General features: G+C 39.1%; 1 protein-coding gene across 4 annotated transcripts in view; it reads left to right on the top strand.

Moving 5' to 3' along the window:
* Positions 1-22,022, top strand: part of DAO (D-amino acid oxidase) — a 297,399-nt gene that overhangs the window by 53,943 nt on the left and 221,434 nt on the right. Inside the window, exon 1 of one of the 4 annotated variants that reach the window (XM_044068399.1) lies at positions 3,167-3,250. The exons of the other annotated variants lie outside the window; for them this stretch is intronic. The gene's annotated coding sequence lies outside the window, so the exon portion shown is untranslated. Of the gene's footprint in view, positions 1-3,166; positions 3,251-22,022 lie in introns of those variants that run through there. 4 annotated transcript variants of the gene reach the window in all.

The raw sequence follows: 22,022 nt of genomic DNA, 5'->3' as shown, positions 1-22,022 counted from the left end.
AAATCTAATTGAGCTGTATAAACCCCTTCACACTCCAGGAAAAAACCTCCTGTCCTTTGCCCTGGCACAACTATGGAACTCCCTTCCTCCCTCCATCCATATCACCACCTACCTCCCTGCTTTCAAAAAATCACTGCACTCACATCTAACATCCTCTTGGGAATGCTCCTGCTCCCACCCCTCATAGCCTATTCTCCACTTACTACCTTCAACTTATTCATATATTACCAGACACCAAATAATTAAGTCAACTGTAGTTCTCTAACCCTACTATTCCTCTGAAGAAACTATATATATATACTACCACAATGCTTTATTTTTCTAAAACAAATTTTAACTAAACTCTTTCTTTGCTCCTACTTAAATCTGGGTTGTTCTACAAAATAAAACCTAAAAATTACTTTGTAACAGCTTAATCTTTATTTAGTTTGCAACCCACAAATGACTGACATTATAAACTGCTGCAATCTTTTGTTACCACTGCTTTAAAGCTTTGTGTTTAACCTACTAATAATTTGAAATTGTAAGCTGCTGTAATAATTTTTGTAACCTTTGTTTTGGAGCTTTTCTCCCCAGAACTCCATTGAAAACAGGTTCTTATTGGCCCAATGGACTATCCTGGTTAACCAACTGCAAATAAATAATAAAATAAATAAACTGATCCCCTCGTCAGCTGCATCAGTGGTTTGAGCCCAATCTTGAACTTCAGTCATCAATGGCACAAAATTACAGTATGTCTTTCTGGTATCAGGCCCTTTAAGAACCAAGGTCTACTGTCATGGAATCCTCTTGTAATCATCCGAGGACAATCACATTCACTAAACATCTTAGTGGAATGTATATTACAGACAAGCCACTGTGCAACTTCCTATTACATATATGATTATAGTGGACATGTTTAGAAAAAAAAAATATTCCACTTGCTAGTTTGCTCACAGCTGTGCATTCTTTGGTCTCCTCAAGCCTGGACCACTGAACTGCCATTTACCTGGTGCTACTGGATGCTTAGGTTGAGTGATTACAACTGGTGCAGAATTATGTTGCCTGGATACATACTGGGATGCTTGTATACCATCACATCATAACTACACTGGTTACCTGTTTGGTCTTATATCATCTATAAAGCCTTTGTCCTAGTTTATTTAGCTTAATAGCCTTTCACTACTTGTGTATGCTGATGCCAGCTTACATGCACCTTGTGTTATTCTACACATGAATTATTTAATGTTCCAAGGGCATGACTTGGTAACTCAAGATTTGCCTTTGCTTCTCAGGGGCCCTTTCTTTGGAATCCTATGACAAAAAGTCTAGCCCAATACTTGATGATTTCAAACATCCACTCAAAACTTATCTCCTCATCTTAGTATATGAGGTTCAGCTTATTTGTTGTTCCTATTTTATTTTCATTTTTTTTTTTTATTCACTGTATATTTTCCATTGTACTGCTTAGGTATAATAAGCATTTAATGAAACTTTGAACTACCTCTAAACTAAAGGCAGCTTTTTATCATGTGTATACACACACACACACACACACACACACACACACACACACACACACATACATATATAAATATATATGTATATAACAGACAAACTACTGGGTAACTTCCTATTACATATATGATTATAATGGACGTTTAAAAAAAATAGTTTGTTTTCTTCAATTATGATTGGCAAAACATATGTTAGTTAATTAGGCAGTTAGTACTGTTTATTTAGTTGTTTAATATATTGTATGTTTGCTTTTCAAACACATATACATATATATATATATATATATATATATATATATATATATATATATATATATATATATATATATATTTGTTCATAGTACATACATTTAAAAATAGTTGCCTGGTTAGACTCTGCAAGCTGTATCATGCTAGCTAGATAGTAGTGTCTGTTTGATGCCATCCATTACATTTGTAATTATTGTTACCATGTTTGCTATACAAATTTATATGCATTAGCATATGATTTCATGTTATCTGTATACTAGTTGGAGCTTTTCTCCCTGGGCCTCCACTGGCAATCGACCTGTACCCCGTGAAACCATGTTATATCACCCCCTTCACTGTTACTACCCTTCCAACCCAGCTCTACTTCTCTTCTCTTTTTTATCATTCATCTTCTCTTTGCCTTTCTTTCTCCTCCTTTCACCTTTTTTCTCTCTTTCTCCTCCTTACCCATCATTATTGTATATATTATATATTATTCAAAAGAGTAAGGTACACTATTTAACTGTGTATTTTTACAACATTTTCAGCAAGGTTGTAAAGTCCAAATTCTGTATAAGCAACAGCACACAAGACAATTTATGTTGTGAAAGTCAACTAATATTTATCACATTTGCAGCTTAACCTATGTGTTATTATATAACCTATGGTGTTATTGTGTTGTTAAGCTTGTTATGTTGTTTGTTAACTTGCTTATTCTTTGTGATAATACTATGAAGGACTGTATTTGAAAATGGCTCAGATGAATCAATGTTTGACTCTGGTTAACAAATGAAAATAAATAGAGAATATCATGCATTAATAAATAAATGAATGTATGCAGCTGTATGTGATGTTTTAATTGCATACTTTTCTTCCTTCTACACAAGTTTATTAAGTAATTGTATTCTTTAGCTTATATGGAAGCAATAACTGACTTTGAAAATGCCAACTAACTGCACTTTGTCCTGCGTATGTTAGGTTGTTCCTCAGCAGTCTGCATGGTGCTTACCCAATTATTATCCAGTATTCGTCAATTTGTTGTATACCACCTCATTTTCGTATTCTCTTAATTTTTGTAATCCTGAATATCCACTCTATTAATTCTAATTTTGCAAGTTAGGTATCTTTTGCTTTTCTTTAAATTACTACTTTTTGAATTATGTACATCTGGTAGGTATGTGTTGCAGAAATCTGTCAATTTCCCATTCCCTTACAAAATGCTAGAAAAATAAAACCTGCATAGTTTTATTAGAGCTCTTCTTTTAAGAATGTGCAGATAAATAGCAGTCTAAACGATTAGTGAAAATTATTAAAATAAGAGATCTGAAAAAGCAGTATGATTTTCTATTAGCAAATGTCTTAATGTGTCACAAAAGGAGGGGTGTCAGGAGGGGAGGAGTCTCTGTGCCACTCTTTTGGACTTTGAACGCTTAACTAACATGACAAAAAGGCCGTGTCTATGCAAAAAAAATCACGAGTTGAAGTGAATTCAGTAAGATACTCATTGAGGACTTAAAGTAACACAGGTAACATTCTAAAATGAAAAAAAAAATGCATTTATTTTGTGTTTTATTATGACGGTATGACCAGAAATACTAGACATTATCTGTGCTACTTGTCAGTATATCTAGTACTGCAATATATCTTTTGTTTAGCTGTCAGCTGATAGATTCAGATTTGGCATCTCATTCTTTATTTATGACATTACTAAAACTTGCCTGATTATCTTAATAGTGGAGGCTTTGTGTAAGTTAATGTACTTTGTACAGAAACTGTTAAATAAAGCAATCGCGTTGCTTCGTTGTGATTTCTATTCTCAGTGCTGAATGCACTTTTGCATTATGTGTTGTTTTTGTCTTTATCTGCTTGGAATGTAGGTTGTTCTTGGTTAACCAAGAGTTGCCTTGAGCATTACGATCTCTAACATTATCACCTTCTTATGAAGTGCCTTTTTGGCCTTAATAAACTGACATTAATTTTGAATGCTGTACTAAGTGAAAATTAATCATATCGTGTTAAGATCACGTTATGACATTGGAAGATAATTAAATGCTAATATTATGATTTTATACTGGCAAAAACTCGGTAAGCACACTTTCTTTAGTTTTGTGGATATCAATTAAATGATATGAAATGTAGAATGGGGACTTAAATTATATTTCCTCATATCCTTAAAATAATTTTTTAGTGAATTGTATTATATAGCACATTTACAATGGTAACCAGAAGCATTGCATCGTTTGCACAGCAGGTATGTCATTTATTTTATTATTATTATTATTATTATTTTGCTTATGTCATATATTCAGTCTGTGATACCCATGATGAAAGAAAAGAACATAATAAAGTTTTTGTGGGGATGGGTGATGGTTCTGTCATTCTGTCTGAGTTCTATTTTTTTCCTCTTTTTTTTTTTTTCAGTATACCAGCGATTAGGCAGACTTCACACAAGTAATACCTTCCTATAGTGTTTATAATTTCTTGGTAAATTTATAAACCATTAATCAAGTAATGTTCTCCTGTAATGTACCATTTGTTGCTCTTCTAGTATTTCTAAAGTGTACCTTTCTTTATGCAGGTAATACCTTTCTATTTAGGAAATGTTTAGTGTACTTCTTGTTAGGTAAGATAACACTTTTAAATTCCAAAATTTGTAAGTCCAAGTCATGAAATAATGAGACTGAATGTGCAAAATGGGAACTTATATATACTAAGTCCAAGAGTGCTGTGTCTTGGAGTATTCCCTTTCCTCCAAGGTATGGCAATCTCGGAATATGTATGTGTATACACACACACACACACACACACACACACACACACACACACACACACACACACACATGTGTGTGTGTGTGGGTGGGTGTGGGTGGGTGTGGTGGGGAGTGGGGGAGTGCCAGAAATTAGTCAGAAGATACCTTCATATGATGTTACTGTCATTAGGTAGGTAGGTAACACTGTCCTGTAGCATACCACCCATTAAGCACCTAAATACCTTGCTGCATTTTACCTCTCAGCTCTCATTAGGTCAGTAACCACTTCCTGCAGTGTCCCTGTCATTAGGCAGGCAACATTTTCTTGCAGTCTGCCTATTATTAATGAGATAACTCTGTCCTGCAGGATACCTGCTATTAGGCAGGTAACATCTTATTGCATAATATCTTTCATAAGGCATGTAATATCTTATTACATTATACATTTCATTAGCAAGGTAACATCTTTCTAAAGTGTACCTGTTTTTATACAAATAACACCTTTCTGCAGTGGGCCTTTCATTAAACAAATAACGTATTGCTGCACTTTACCTTTCATTTAAAAAGTAATGTCTTACTGCATTATATCTCTAATCTGGCAGGTAACAACTTCTTAAAGTGCATCTCTCATTATACAAACATTTCCTGTATTATTCCTCTCATTAGGCAGACAAAAGGTAGCATCAAACCTTACATCTTACTGCAGCATATTTGTCCTTTGCCATGTACCTTTGTATTGCAGCACACTCCTCATTCTGCAGGTAACTAGCATTAGGCAAGCACCACCTTCCTTGCTGTATACTACTATTATTCAAGAAGTGTGTTCCTACTGTGTACTCTTGATAAAGCAGTTAACAACTTTTTGAAGTATGGCTTTTACTAGAGAGGTAACTTTCTCCAAAAATAAAGTTGTTGTTAGACAGGTAACACTTTACTGTAGCATACCTATTATTAGTCTGATAGGATGTTACTGCAGAACAAATCCGACAACTCTGTTAACAATTTCCTGTAGTCTACCTCTTTTTAGGCAGATAGCACCTTCTCGTAGTATACATTTCATTTAGTAGATGACACCTTGCTGCACTATGCATCACATCTGCTTGCAATCTTCAAGTCATTATTCAATTAATATCTTTCTGTATAGTAACTTTCTTTCACTAGATAATGCATTCCTGTAGTAAATATCTTATTAGACAAGAAACACCTCCCTGCAGTCATCTGCTGTCATCAAGCAGACTACACCTTCTTGCTTTCTACCTCTTATTATTTCTGTTACAATATCCTGTAGCAAACATCTGATTATTTAGGTAACAAATTCCTGCAGTCTACCTGTCAATAGGTAGGTCCCACCTTCCTACCTTGGGGTCTATATCACATTGTCGAACTTTTAAAAGTTCGAACACCATATGGTCGACACCATATGTTCGAACTTTAAAAGTTCGAAAACGTAAAAAAAAAAAAAAAAAAAAAACCCACAAAAAATTTACCTGAAGTTTCTAAGCAGGAGGGCAAGCCCCTCTGCACCCCCCACAACCCCCACTACTTAAATATATCAACTCCAAGATTGCACTACATTGCAGGAAAAGGAAATCTTCCCTTATGGAGATCTCCGTTGCAACGTTCGAAGTTTTACAAGTTCGAACATATGGTTTTGACCATATGACATTCGAACTTGTAAAAGTTCGACAACATGAATGGGACCCCTACTTTGCATGTCTTTTTAGGCAGATAACACCTTTCTGCAGTTGTCTGTTGTCATTAAGTAGATTGCACCTTCTTGTTTTGTGCCTGTTATTATTTCTGTTACAATGTCCTATAGTATACTTGTGGTTACTCAGGTAACACCTCCCTGCAATTGCCTGCCATCATTAAGCATGTAACAGCTTCCTACAGTGCACCTCTTATTCCTATTGTAGCAACTATGTGCAGTGTACCTCTCATTGAACAGGCCACACCTTTGAGTACGGCACCTCTCACTAGGCGTCTGACACCTTCTGGAAGGGAACCTCTCACTAGGCATCTGACACCTTCCTACAATGTACCTGTTATTCTTCCTGTAACAATTTCCTGTAGTATACCTCTCATTAGAAAAGTCACACCTTCCACTAGGGTACCTCTTACTAGGCATCTGACACCTTCCTGCAGTGTACCTGTTACCAGGTAGATTTTTTTTCTCTCTCTCTTTAGGCAAGTAACACATTCATGTAGTAAGATATTTGTTTCTCAGCTAATAACTTCCTTCAGAATATTTCATTAAGCAGCACCTTCCTCCAGCATACATCTAATTAGTCAGGTATCACGTCTGTTAAGTATGCAACTCATCAGTGAAGAGACAGCTTTCCATGTTGTATCACAATAGTCAGGTATGTACCTCATATTAGGCATGCATCACTTACTTGTGGTGTACCTCACAATAGGCAGGTAACACCTGTCTTTCAGTTTTTTTCTTAATCTGAGCATGTATGACTGTGCTGCTTATTTGTTATATAAGTGGACTAAATGACATTTCCATTTTAAGCGTTCATATCCTTCTGTCATATCTGACTTACAAATTAAGCATTCTGCTAGAAGTAAGGCTTCTGAAGGTTTATGTGGCATAAATATAAAATTAGCTCACTTTACAGAATGTATGTATCTACAGCAGTCTAATGCAACAAATATAGAAGTCATTGGGATGCTTGCACAGTTTTTGAAATGGTATACAGGTACTTAATATTATTTAGTGTGTGTTTTGAATTTGATACTATATTGCACTTCCATTTTTGAAGTGGAGATTGGTGTATTTTTTGTTAGAATTTGCCTGCCTGTGCGGTATATGTCTCCCACTTACAGGTGGTACTGTCTTCCAGCAGGGATAATATAGGCTATAACATCTGTCCTAAAAGGCGAAATGTGCACATCTGATTGACTGAAGGAATTTTCCAGCAGTCACATATCATATAAAGGGCACACAAGGGCTTCCTGCAATGTACTGTTTGCCTCGGAGGACAACATCTTCCTCCAGAGTACCTAGCCAGGGAACGCCTTCTGAAATGTACCTTTCACTGACACGATTACATAGCATGTTTCTGCAGGGTATTTGTATTTGCATTTGTTGCCATTTATATATTATGTTACCGATTTGCCTTTGGACAGAGTCATGGCTGGAAATTCTACCTGAAACGGTATGTTTACTCAGTAAACAAATAAATACAAAAATAAATAAATAGCTGTGTAAGCATCTGAGACAGAATACATTTATTGCCATTTACTTCTGAACTTATGCCCTGCACTTTGGCAACCCTGTCTAAAAAGTTAATGAATTCTATGATATTAATGAACTCTGTGATAGGTGGTGGAAGTTTTCAGCTGTAACAGTGAAACTTTAGATACTGATGAGGAGAAAACCTCCCTAAATTGCACACTCTTTTTTTTCACTCACCTTGTCTTTCAGGTAGAATAGAGTTAGACTTATAATACTGTTTCAGCCTTTAGCTCTGGTATGGTTAAAAATACACTGTGCTTTACTGATTTCACATCACACCTCACTAATAGTCTGTGGTTGGGAGTAGAGGTTAACTTTTCTTGGGATTTAATTACAAACAGTATAATATGACAGAATTTACTGGTTACATACCAGAATTGCATACAGTTAATGAAAAGGTGTTCGCATGATATAAGATAGACAAAATATGACTTGCTTTGTTTTGCTAAGATATTTTTATGAATGAATGTATGAGTCCTGTAAGAAAGCATGTAAAACCCTATGAAGATTCTTGTGCTTTAAAGATTCTGAGTAGCATAAGATAAAATGAATGCACTGAGAGACATTACACAATGGTAGCTCATTACCATTCAAAAATGTGCACTCTGATTGGTCAGCCCAACCAGCATGCCTATTTGTTAATAAAGCATATACCAACAGAATGTCCTGATTTTCAACTCATTTTTGGTCTGTTCCTCATACAAGCTGCGGTGGTGCAGCGGTAGCGTTCTTGCCTCACAGCAAGGGGTTCTCCTGTTTGAGTCTCAGCTGGAGTGCCTTCTGTGTGGAGTCTGCATGTCCTCCCCGCGGTAGAGTGGCGTTCAAAAGACATGCGTGAATGGGCGTACCTTTGTTGAAGGTTGGGCGTCGGGCTGGCAACTCGGCACCATAAAAAAAAAAATCTACTGCCAATCATTAGCGGACTGGAATTCCGCTGTGGCGACCCCTAACCGGGAAAAGCCGAAAAGACAAACAAACATTTTTGGTCTGTTCCTCATAAAACTTGTGGTTTTCCAACAAATCACTGAGAAGTGACTAATGACATGCATTTTATTTTCAGACTTCATACCATTTAAACAATGCGCAATAACGCAAATCTTATTATTTCAGCAGCTTTCTAAGTTTATAGCAGCAGCATTTACATTTGGTCCCCATTATGAGGCCTTTGTCCCCCCTTATTTAAGGCTTTGTCCATGTTTCCTGAGCTAAAATGTTGAGAGGTACATATGGAGGGCAGAACAAATACAAGGAAAATCAGGTATGTTCTGCAAAACTTAAGAAACATACCTGATTTTCCTTGTATTTCTGCCCTTTCTCTCTTGTATCTCTAAATTGACTGGATTTTATAGTTAAAAAAAACAATGGAGATCTTCCTTCCTCCATTGCTTGTTTTCAACAGCACTGATGTACTGTGCAAGCATGGAAATGCAAATCCCATGTGCATGCGCAGTACATCAATAAACGTGGAAAAATGAGGAAATGATGCAGAGGAGCACTATGGCGCCATTATGCAAAGACATTATTTAAGAAAAATAAGCAATTTTGTTTTTAAATAATATCATTGTATAATAGCAATGACTGACTTGTAGGTGTGGGTATATTAGGATTTATATATATGGTTGGCTTTGTTTAATCACTTAGGCTTTGCCATTGTGATCAAACCACACCAATTGTGGGTAAATCCTCAGTATACCCACAACCACTCATTGGTTATTGCTTAATTATATACTGTTAGACTATTTCTTAGGGTTTTAAAATATTCTTATTGTTGGTAAACAACGACACATTACAAAAGATGTCAGATATACGTAGGTTACATACAAGCAGAAAATCTCTGCAGTATCTGATTCTTTTTGCTCTGTAGCATCTGTGGCATTCTTAAATGGTTATTTTCTATTGATTTAAAGACATGCCTCCTTGTTGCATCACTTATAATTCCATTTGGACTATCAGTGATCCTAACAGTAGAACACAGCATGTTAAGACAATAAATTGTAAATGAGATTCACTTGTTTTTTTTTTTTCCTGGGTATGAGTCCCTCAGTCTCTGCTTGCATAGTATATAATTTGGATCAGTGTTCCTGGATAACCACTAAAAAGGGACACTTGTACATAATGGGCCTAACCTAGTTAATAACTAAGTTTCCAGTGGGCCGTTTTCTGGGGGTAGGCTAGTATATCCAACAGTAAGTCAACCTCTTCAAAAAGGGAGAATTGAAAAACAGAAGTGCAAGAGGGGCTATTAGCAACTTTTAAGAGAATATAAATGCTGTCAGTGACCTTGAAAGAAGGCAGATCTTGGTGGCAGTGAATGCTATGTCAGTGCTTAAAGGGGATGAAAATCCAATTGATTAGCAAAAATGAAAGACCCTGGGGGAAGATGTTATCTTTTCTACTAGCTGCTAGGGCCATACCTGTCAAGTGTACCTCGTTCCAAGGAGCATTTGTCATTTTTGAGTCTTAAAAAGTTCATATTCCTCACGGTTCCACATTGAAAGGGTCTGTCACACATTCAGTGTTAGAAATGTTTTTAAGTGATCTGCATGATAAATAATACCAAAGCATATTAAAATCAAGAGAACATTTCATAAGTATAAAATAGTACATTTTAACCATCCTTTAAGCTTCCTAGTTGAAGTTGTTATGAAGTTGATAGTGTTTCCACATTTTTTCCCAATTGTTACAGATTCTGGAGATGTAAGGTTGAGAGCTGTGTCTAGGGATGTAGAGGTAAACTAAGGTAGCTGTTAAGAATAATAGATAGTACTAGATTCTGATAAGGAGTGATAGGGTCAAATGGAAAACAGGTGCCTAAAACAATGCTAATGCAAAAAAATATATAAAGTGTAACAAATGATATCAGTTCTATAACCTTATGAATTATTTAAGCTGACAGATAATTTCATCACATCATGGAAGTGAGACTGAAAAGAAAAAGAAAGTCAAACTGCAAATGCTACCCAATAGCCCATCTGAACTTGCCACTGAAACAGAATAGGAAGGGGTGCTGTGATACCTTCTGCATGTAGCAGATATACCTTTTTTGGGTTAGCTGCCAGCATCTGTCCTTGCTGTATGTTATACTCCTTACCAGTCATACTTCAGCCAGAAGGCAAATCAGATGATTCAAGCAGATGCATGTTTGTGTGTGTGTGTGTATATGTCTGTGTGCATGTCCAATATGTGTAAGGTCTGTATAAGTCCTTGCTGAGTGTCACATGACAGGTCAGCAGCTGAAAGAGGCAGCAAAGTTGAACAGTTGGAGAAGTAAAGTAATTTTGCCCACAGGGTGGTTTAACAGATAAATATTTTTGCCTCACAGCACATGGTTCTGTAGTTTGGTTCCAGGCTGGGGTGTCTTTTGTGTGAAGTCTCCACTTCATCCCCCAAGGGTTTTTAACAGGTCATCTAGTTTCTTTTCATATCCCAAAGATGTTCCAAATGTGAACTGTCAATTCTTCTAAACTTACCATAGGTATGTGCATTGTTGGAGCGTTAGTGTGTTTGTATCCTTTGAAAGGTTGGTACCCCCTTTGGAATCAGCTGCTGTGCCATCTACCTACTGGGATAGACTCCTGTGTGACTCTGAATTGGATTAAGTGGGTGACCAGAGAATGAATGAATGAATGACTTTGCCCACCAGAATGACATTTCTAGCACTCCTACACTACACCAATATGTACTGTTCGTAAAGTAATGTCAAAGCTGGGTAAAACCTAATAGAGATCATCATGGATGCCAGAATAAACCTACTATGTTCAGTTCACATACTGCTGTCAGTTTTGTGGAAAGAAACCAGAGTTAGTTGTCAAGCTTTCAGCCTGTGGTTCCTGCTATAAGCACTCATGCCATCTAACAGTGTTACTGTCTTAATTCTCATTTAATATCACTAAAATCCTATATCTGCAGGCACTCTGCTTGAAAGTAATACATGAACCTAGTATTAGCAGTATTCAGGGCACATTAAAATATTAATGTAGTAGTAGTACTTAGTTACATTAACAGGCCAAGAGAGGGTACGCTTTAGTAGAGATACACATGTTTTACAAATATAGCCGTAATCATGGACAGAATAACCATTCCTACAATAACCTCATCAACACCCCTACTCACTTTGAAGTAGCTTCCTTGCAACCAGGCTATGAAGAGTAACATATGTAAAATGTAAATACACAAGCACATATTTGGCTGTCTGTACACATGGGCATATGTGTGTGTGTGTGTGTGTGTGTGTGTGTGTGTGTGTGTGTATATATATATATATATATATATATGTTTATATTTTCAGAATGTCTGCTGTTTCTTGCAGTTCCTATAATCTGATCTTGTAATCGTTTTCTCTTAAACAATATACTCTTATTTTCTTTGAAATTTACCCCCAACACAAGTGCCTGCGTACTGTCTGCTCAGATACTCTTGTTCCTTTCCTAAAATAACAACAAAATCTGCAGAGTCCTTCAAAGTTTCAGTAAGCCAAGTAAGTGTCCTGCACTTAGCTGAAAAAAACAAACACTGTAAGAAACTTTCCACCAGGTGTTCTCAGTGGAATAAACATACAAAAATATTCCCCAAATCTTTTAAATTTAGTAAATCAAGTAAAAAATCCAATCCAGGATATGTTGAATTCACAGTTTCTTTATTTGTAAGCACAGTCGAGCCCATAAGACTTAATAGTTAATACAGTTAAGAACAATTACTTAAATAACAGCTGAAGTAGGAATGGTGACGTTTCCACTGTAAATACATTTCAGTCCAGCTGTAGTAAAATCAACCCCCACTCCTTCCCTTAAAATAAAGTAAGAAAAAGGATCTAAGCTAACCTAAAATACCACGCCAGTCAATATTTCAAAAAATCTCTGTCTCTCTATTTATTGCATCCTTATAAAGCAAAAATCATACATGTGACAGTATGTGCAGGGGAAACAGAAAAAAATGAGTAACATATGCTCCCATTTAAAATCTATGTTTATAATATAAAAACACACAATGTGCACATCTAGGGGTATAGAGATGTAGTTTCCCGTGTGTATCAATTTATAAAACTGCATATTATACATGCAGGAAAAGTTTTAAATTTACTATATGTTTGACATCACAGAACCTTTGTGAATGTGCAAAGGGCCTATATTTGACACTATCTGAAAATAGAAAAAAAAACACGTCAAATAATTCCTGTTCAAATTCTAGCTATTTTTACAAAGCAGAGTCAATGGAAAATGTATCTATATATCCAGTCTACCTCCCCAAAAATGGTGAGGATATTATAAATGTATATGTGTGAGTAACTGTAAGGCATCATCAAGAGAGAATCGAGTAAAGAAATATATATATATATATATATAAATATATATATATATATATATATATATATATATATATATAGGTTCATAGGTAGGTACTAGGCTATTCGCCCAAGGGCCTATGTAAGCCTAGCCAGCAAGGTTCCATAGCTTACACCACCCAAGTAAGTTATTTTCCTGTGCCACTGTCCAGCACAGACGCAGAAGTGATCCCCGGGGTGTATTTCCTATTTCCCATCTACTCATCAAGATTTTTCTTGAAGAGTGCTAATGAAGAACTTTGCTTGACATAGATGAGTAGCCTGTTCCAGAGTATAGGAAGTCTCTGGGACAGGAATCTATCCCTCCAGAGTGTCCTGTTTATTGTGGTGACAAGGTTTAGGTCCCTAGAGCGTGTAGCTCAGAGGGATTGGGATTTCTTTAGGTGTAGCATGTCCAACAGCTCTGGGTTTGACATAGCTTTATATGTTAGGCAGAGATCACCTCGGAGTAGGCGATATGCTACGGAGTAAAGCTGGAGTTTTTTGAGGCGGTCAGTGTAGGGAATTTGTTTGAGGCCAGTAATCCACTTTGTGAGGTACTTCTGTGGCCTTTCCAGCTGCTGCAGATGTCTTGTGAGGTACATTCCAAAAGGGGTGTTGTACTCTATAATGGGTCTAATGACTGACGAGTAGAGGGGAACAATGACCTCTTTTTTCCTGGATGGGAACCCTTTTATGATGAGGTGTGCCAAGTAGAAGGACTTCCTGACTACTGCAGCGATGTGACTATCAAAGGAGAGACTACTGTCCACCTGGGTCCCAAGGTCTCTTATCATGCATTCGGTGTTAAGTAGATTGCTCCCTATGTAGTAGTTCATGGGTACAGAGTTTTTACCAAAGGGGATGACACTGCACTTTTTGGCATTGAGCTTGAGGCCATGGCTCTGACACTAGGCATCTGTCTCAGTGAAGCCCTTCTGTGGGATGTCCACATCATTTGGGGACTTGACTATGGCTCCTAGTTTGCAGTCATCTGTGAACTTCATTAGCCAGAGGCCTTCTGTGTTAGCCTGTACTTCAGAGAAGTAGATACCAAACAGGAGAGGTCCCAGGATGGAACCCTGTAGTACTCCACTTGTCACTGCTTTGAGGTCAGATTTGGAATCTGCAACTTTTACAGTGTTGGTTCTGTCAGTGAGCCATTTGGCAACCCATTGTGTGACGTAGGGATTTATACCTAGTTTAGTGAGTTTAGCTATAAATCCAGAATGGGGGATGGTGTCGAAAGCCTTGGTGAGGTCAAGATAGGCTGTGTGAACCACCTTACCCTCATCCATGGCTTTGATGACTGCCTCAAAGAAGTCGATCAGGTTCAGGAGGCATGATCTGCCTTTCACAAACCCGAACTGGGTGGGATTTGGAGTTTGGAGGTTACCAATGTCTTTGTTTATGAGTTCCATGATGATACGTTCCATGGCCTTGTAGACCAGGCTCATCAGGCTAATAGGTCGATAGTTCCCAGGATCAGTGGTGGCTCCCCCTTTGTGGAGTGGGATAACTGTTGCTGTGCACCATTCAGTGGGCACAAAGCCTGATGCGAGGCTATTATTGAACATGGTGCTTAAGTGGGGAGCCAGTTCGTTCTGAAGTTCGTGTAAAACGCAGCCTGGGTTGTTGTCCGGTCCCATGGATGCTGTGTTTTTGGCTTTAGAGAGTGCAGCTTTTACCTGCGCAGTTGTGATTACAGGGACTCTGCATTCTTCCTGTATAGATATGGGCCCTTTAGAGGGTGAGAGGGGGGTAAAGTTAGCACTGAACCTATCTGCCAGGATGTTGGCAATATCAGTTGGTTCTGTAATTTTCGTGCCTTTGTGCTGTAACTCAGAGCAGATCTGGGTGTTGTCATCTAGAGTCTTCACATAGCTATAGAATGCTTTGTGGTTGTCCTTGGATTTAGTGGTGATTTTGTTTTCGTAGCTAGCTTTGGAGGATCTTATAAGGGATCTCAGCTTCTTACTGAGGCTGACCAGGGAGCTCCTCCACTCATGGGATTTTACTCTCTTTTGCAACAGTTTCTTCCTTCTATTGTACAGTTTGTTTATGGCAGGGGACCGCCAGATTGGCTTCCTTTTTTTGGAGGATAGCATCTTGGTTCTGTTTGGGATAGCACGATCCATGCACTCGTGTAAGTGCTTATAGAGTGTATTTGTGTAGGATTCAGCAGTTGTAACTGTATTGTCCATCTGTATGGGTGTCATGAAGTTCACCACTTCTGTCTTAAGCACGAAGTTGGCTCTGGAGAAATGTATTACTGTGGTTTCCTTATTGGGGGGTGGGGGCGGGATGTGGATATCAAGGGTGATAAGCTTATAGAAAATCCTGACGATAGTCAAAAATCTTTAACTAAGTAGTAACAGTATCTGTCTAAGGAATATACAGTATATGTTATTGGTATCACTCAGTGTTGTCTATATTAGATTCAGAAATAAATTAGAAGCAAATCTAAATATTCCTAATGTAATTTAATACTTATGCATTCTAGAGTGACATTGACAAATGAAAACTGGATAAACAAATTCAAAAAATAAAATATAAAAATAATAAAAAATATAAAAATATAATAAAATAAAAAATAAAGACAATAAGTAGTGTGTAAACTTTGTGTTTGAGATGTCCCATATAAACTATAGCATTGTGTGAGTCCAGATAATGAGAGATGCAATGTGGTAATATTTGAAGTTCCAGCACACTTTTCAAAGAATAGTAGTAATTCAGTCCTGGAGGACAAAAGGAGTTCAGCCTGAGTTGTCAAACTAATTTATTTATTTTCAGTAACATCACCTTCCAGAAACTCAGGCTCTAGTTTCAAAGCTGAAGCCAGTGTGTCTCTTAGAAGTGGTTTTGGTTTTACATTTCTCTTACAAGTGATCAAATGCTTAGAGAGAGCATTCGTATAACATTTAGCTCGAATTTCAGCCAAGTGTCCTTGGAATTCTTCTTTTTAGTTTGTTCATGTTTTTTTCCAATATAGAATACCTAGTAACTGTTACACTGAGCTCTGTAGCCCCACTAGCATTAGTTTTCAGTTATTACTACAGGTATGGGCATATAAGTTGAATCTTTGTACACTGTACTACCCCATCAGTACAGCATACAAGCAGCTACAGAAGCACTAGTGAGGTACAACAAAGTCACTGCAGCAGAATCTGAGACTCTGGGTAAGCTGTTGAACCTAGTCTTGGACTGTAATTACTTCACTTTTAATGGTAAAGGATACAAACAGATAACAGGAATAGCAATGGGACAACCATGGTCCCAAGCATAGCTCACATCACACTTGGGAAATGGGAGGAGGAATTCATCTTAAATAATCGAAACTACATGACTCAGATTTATCAAAGACATCTTTGTTGTGTGGGAAGGTGACAACACTGAGCTTCAACAGTTTATCAGTTACATTAATCAGATGACTCCTTTCCTTAGGTTTACCTCCTCCCACAACCCTGACTTCACATGTGCATAGGGATGACCACTGCATTGGTTTGGTACTTTAGTGTCTACCAATGCCCATGGACCATACCAACCATCTCCATTTCCATGTGGGTAGCTGCATATTTGTTGGATGAGAGGCAAGAGTCAGTCACAAGTCATGGGCTGGCCAGCTAAGACCTGCATGCAATCAACTGAACATATAAGTGAAGTTAAGTAAATCTTTATCTGCACTTTTTTCAAATGATACACAATTTAAATTAGTTTATTTGTGTTGCATTGAGCAATATCTAGCTGGAAGTTGAGACTCTGTTTTATAAGTTAAGGGATGTTAAAAAACCTGCATAGCCAGTGATAAGTGATGGTAGTTCACTTCATTGTTATTCAGTTTCTGCCTTATATAAGTGGTACAGTTTGAATTATTTTCTGCTTAAACTGTGAGCTTTGGCCAGCTAAGACCTGCATGCAATCAACTGAACGTATAAGTGAAGTTAAGTAAATCTTTATCTGCACTTTTTTCAAATAAAGTAAATTAAGCTCTGCATTTCTGTTGTTTCTGAAAAAAAAATTCCTTGTTTTCCCGCCTTTCTGAACTAGTCTAGTCCAGTTTTCAGGCTTTGCTGAATCCAGGACTGAGGTAAAGGTTCCTGTGTTGCCCATATCATACTTGGATAGTTAGGTGGCTTCCTTGTTCACTGTGAGAGAGGGAACTCTGAGCAGCCTAGCTGTCCCTGTAGGAGTGGTCCCAGCCCAGCAACTTGTAGCTCATTGGCCATTTTTGGCTAATTTCTATCCTTTTTGATCTCCCTGGTATAAAAACCGCTTAGTGCGGTTTTGCGCTTGTATACAGCTCAGCAGGCTCCTTGTGGTGCCCTGCAGGGTCCTACAAGCGTCCGAGAGACCAAAGAGAGACTTTGGACTTGATTAAGTATTGTCTTTGCTTGTTGTTTCCCTGAAACGCTAATTCCGCCTAAAATGCGGCTTTTTAGTGCTTCTGTGGATCCCTAGTGATATCTGCATTGCTTATTGTACTTATTTCTTTGTTGCACTTGAAAAAAATTACTGTTTGTCGTTTTTGCATTTAAATTACCGATAACACAGTCGCAGGCTACATACTCAAGAGCGCTAGCCTCCTCTGTGTATTAAGCTCTGCATTTCTGTTGTTTCTGAAAAAAAAAAAACACAAAAAAATTCCTTGTTTCCCGCCTTTCTGAACTAGTCTAGTCCAGTTTTCAGGCTTTGCTGAATCCAGGACTGTGGTAAAGGTTCCTGTGTTGCACATATCATACTTGGATAGTTAGGTGGCTTCCTTGTTCACTGCGAGAGAGGGAACTCTGAGCAGCCTATCTGTCCCTGTAGGAGTGGTCCCAGCCTGGCAACTTGTAGCTCATTGGCCATTTTGGGCTAATTTCTATTCTTTTTTATCTCCCTGGTATAAAAACTGCTTAGTGCAGTTTTGCACTTGTATACAGCACTAATTCCGCCTACAACTCGGCTTTTCAGCGCTTCTGTGAATCCCTAGTGATATCTGCATTGCTTACTGTACTTATTTCTTTGTTGCACTTGAAAAAAGTTGCTGTTTGTCGTTTTTGCATTTAAGTTACCTGTAACACAGTCACAGACTACACACTCAAGTGTGCTAGCCTCCTCTGTGTATTTAAAGTAATTTAAGCTCTGCATTTCTGTTGTTTCTGAAAAAAAAATTCCTTGTTTTCCCACCTTTCTGAACTAGTCTAGTCCAGTTTTCAGGCTTTGCTGAATCCAGGTCTGTGGTAAAGGTTCCTGTGTTGCCCATATCATACTTGGATAATTAGGTGGCTTCCTTGTACAATGTGAGAGAGGGAACTCTGAGCAGCCTATCTGTCCCTGTAGGAGTGGTCCCAGCCCGGCAACTTGTAGCTCATTGGCCATTTTGTGCTAATTTCTATTCTTTTTGATCTCCCTGGTATAAAAAACGCTTAGTGCGGTTTTGCGTGGGTTTGCACACCGCGTAGCGCTGTTTAGCTGCGGTTAAACTATTCCAGGCTCCACGAAGTCTGCACTTCAGTTTTTCCCTTGAAACACATCAACCCAGCACTAGAAATAAGGCAATTTAAGACAGGCACTTACTAAAACTAGCACTAGCTTACAGCTTGCACTTCAGCCCTATACTCAGGAAGTATAAGGCTCTTTACTCATCCAATCAGCAATACAGTCCCAACCATCTATTCAGGCATGTTCAAGGGACAGCTTCAGGTGTGCTCTCCGGTCCAGCTGGTGAATCTGGGCATCCTGAGGCAATGTTACAATTGCCTCATGTACACAGACAACCCCTTCCTCCAACCAACCAACCAACACAAACATATGTGAGAGATGCAGCTACACAGCCAAACTGGAGGCTAAGCTCTCTCAACCCATGACTGGATCAACCAGTCACAAGGAGAAGGGCAACACTAGCACCACATTACTAGACTCACATAGACCAGCCATAGCTGCACCAGAAAATAACTCTCAGAAACACGCAAAAACATACTCAGAGGCTCTAAATAAGAACCTGCCTAAACAACAGAGACCTCCTAAGCATACACCCAAGCAACCCCCACCCCACAACAGAAACCAGGTAACACATACGTCACAATGTCAGTGTGCCAAGAAAAAACAGCCCCTAAGGCTAAATAACACACCTAACACACTAGTAATCAGTGATTCTATCATCAGGCACACAGATGTCCTACTCACCAGACTGAACAAAGAGAAGGTTACCGTAAGCTACCTGTCGGGTGCCAGAATTCGCCACATAACACATGCACTCAGGTCACTCCACAACAAGTACAAATATGACTCTGTCATTGTACATGTTGGCATAAATGACCTGAGACGTACCTCCCTGGACTACATGAAAAGAGACATGGAGGAGCTCTCTGACCATGTAGCCCAGGCTGGTATGACTCTGACTCTGAGTAGCATCCTGCCCTCACCCAAAATTATGCCAGCATACGAAGAAAAAATGATCAGTTTCAACAATTGGTTAAACTACTGGTGTCATTCAAAGGGGATCCAGTACTTGTCAGCCTGGGACGACATGCTTGACAGGACACGTTGCTTCACCAGAGACGGCTTGCACCTGTCACCCCTGGGCTTTTGAATACTGGCCAAGACTCTTGCCGCCCCAATACTGCCTTTTTTAGGCATGGCTCAAAAGACAAACCTGCCTCCATAAACAACAATAATAAACAAAAACTGAGGGTAATGCTGCTCAACACCAGAAGTCTAAACCTCAAAATGCACGCACTCAAGGCTCTCCTTAGTATGGAAGAAATCAACGTATGTGCAGTGACAGAAACCTGGTTCAAGGCTCCAGAGTGCACCCCAGCACTACCAGACTATAACTCCTACCATAACTTTAGGTCCCAAAACCAAGACCGGAACACAAAAGGAGGGGGTGTGTCCATATTCATCAAGAACACCCACACCTCCAGGTTAGTAGCACAGCACGTGGAATCTGAGACCATCTAAGTGCAATTGACAGCGGGTAAATTGACTGTTCAATTTATAGCTTGCTACAGATCTCCTACCTTGTCTCAGGACCCTCACGCAGCATTCCTGAGAACATTAGAAAGTATGAAGATTCTGCCCAACACCATGCTGCTGGATGACTTCAACTATCCAAACATTGACTGGGAAAACTACTCAAGCTCAAACGCCCTAGCCCAATGCTTCCTTGAGTTTATAAACTCAAACGCTCTTGAACAGCTCCCACAAGAGGTGGCAACATACTGGACCTGGTCATCACCAACATGGGGAACCTATGTTCCACACCTGAGGTAAAGTCATCATTGGTAAGATCAGATCACAAACTAATCACACAGGACATCCACATCCCAACCCCCCCCCCCCCAGTCAAGGAAATCAAGGTAAAAAACTTCTCTAAAGCCAACTTCACACTCCTCAAGACCGAGGTAGGAAGTTTCAAAGCTCCCAATCAAATGGAAAATGATGACCCATCGGCAGAATCCTTTACAAGTGCATTCTCTGAACACCTTCAAGAATGCATGGACCGAGCCATCCCAAGTAAAACCAAGACCAACTCCTCAAAAAAGAGGAAGCCAGTCTGGTGGACCCTGGCCATAAATAAACTTTACAACAGAAGGAGGAAACTCCTGCAAGATAGAACAAAATCCCAAAATAAGAAGGCATTTCTGATTAACATCAGTAAAAAACTGCGCTCCCTCATTAAATCATCCAAGGCCAACTTCGAAAGAAAAATTGCCAATGACTCTAAGGATAACCACAAGGCCTTCTTTAACTATGTCAGGAGTCTAGGGGCAAACTCTCAGATATGCTCCGAGCTAGTGCATAATGGCCATAAATACACTGAACCAACCGACATTGCCAACATCCTGGCTGACAAGTTCAGTGCAAACTTCACCCCCCCTCTCCACCAAAGGGTCTAGCACCCATCCCAGAAGAATGTGGTGCTCCAGATATCTCAGACACACAAGTAAAGACGGCCCTTGCAAAGGCCAAAAACACAGCATCAATGGGACCAGATGCTATCCCAGGTTGTGTCTTACACGAGCTTCAAAATGAACTAACCCCCGATCTCAAATCACTATTCAAACTCAGCCTCTCTACAGGCTATGTACCCAAAGAATGGCGTACAGCAACAGTCGTACCACTCCACAAAGGTGGTACCACAACTGACCCTGGGAACTATCGCCCTATAAGCTTGACTAGTTTGGTCTGCAAAGCCATGGAACGCATTATCATGGAACTCATTAACAGGGACATTGGGAACCTCCAGACACTGGACCCCACCTAGTTCGGCTTTGTTAAAGGCAGATCTTGCCTCCTGAACTTGGTCGACTTCTTCGAAACAGTCACCAAGGCCATAGATGAAGGGAAGGTGGTCCACACAGCATATCTGGACCTCGCTAAGGCATTCAACACCATCCCACACTCAGGAATCATAGACAAACTCACCAGCTTAAATATCAACCCCTATGTCACGAGATGGGTTGCCAATTGGCTCACAGACAGAACCCACACGGTAAGAGTGGCAGGCGCCATGTCTGACTCTAAACCAGTCACAAGCAGAGTCCCACAGGGCTCAGTCCTGGGACCCCTCATGTTCGGTATATATTTCTCCGAAGTACAGGCAAAGGCGGAGGGACTGTGGCTAACCAAGTTCACAGATGACTGTAAATTGGGTGCAATAATTGACTGTCCAGCTGACACAGACATCCTGCAAAAGGGTCTCACAGAGACAAACACCTGGTGTCAAAGTCACGGCCTCAAGCTAAATGCCAAAAAATGCATAGTAATCTCATCTGGGAAAAACAAAGTACCTACAAACTACCACATAGATGGGAATCCACTAAGTACAGAAGAAGTAATTAGGGACCTGGGTACCCAAGTAGATAGCATGCTCTCCTTTGATAACCACATAGCCAAAATGGTCAGGAAATCCTTCTATGTGGCACACCTGATCACAAAGGGTTTCTCATCCAGATCCAAGGAGGTGATTGTGCCCCTTTACTCCTCACTCATTAGGC

This window comes from Protopterus annectens, chromosome 4.part0, assembly GCF_019279795.1.
Source record: "Protopterus annectens isolate FY-2018-M chromosome 4.part0, PAN1.0, whole genome shotgun sequence".
NCBI lineage: Eukaryota > Metazoa > Chordata > Ceratodontiformes > Protopteridae > Protopterus > Protopterus annectens.
The sequence above is the reverse complement of the archived record's forward strand: the minus strand, read 5'-3'. Positions and strand labels throughout refer to the sequence as shown.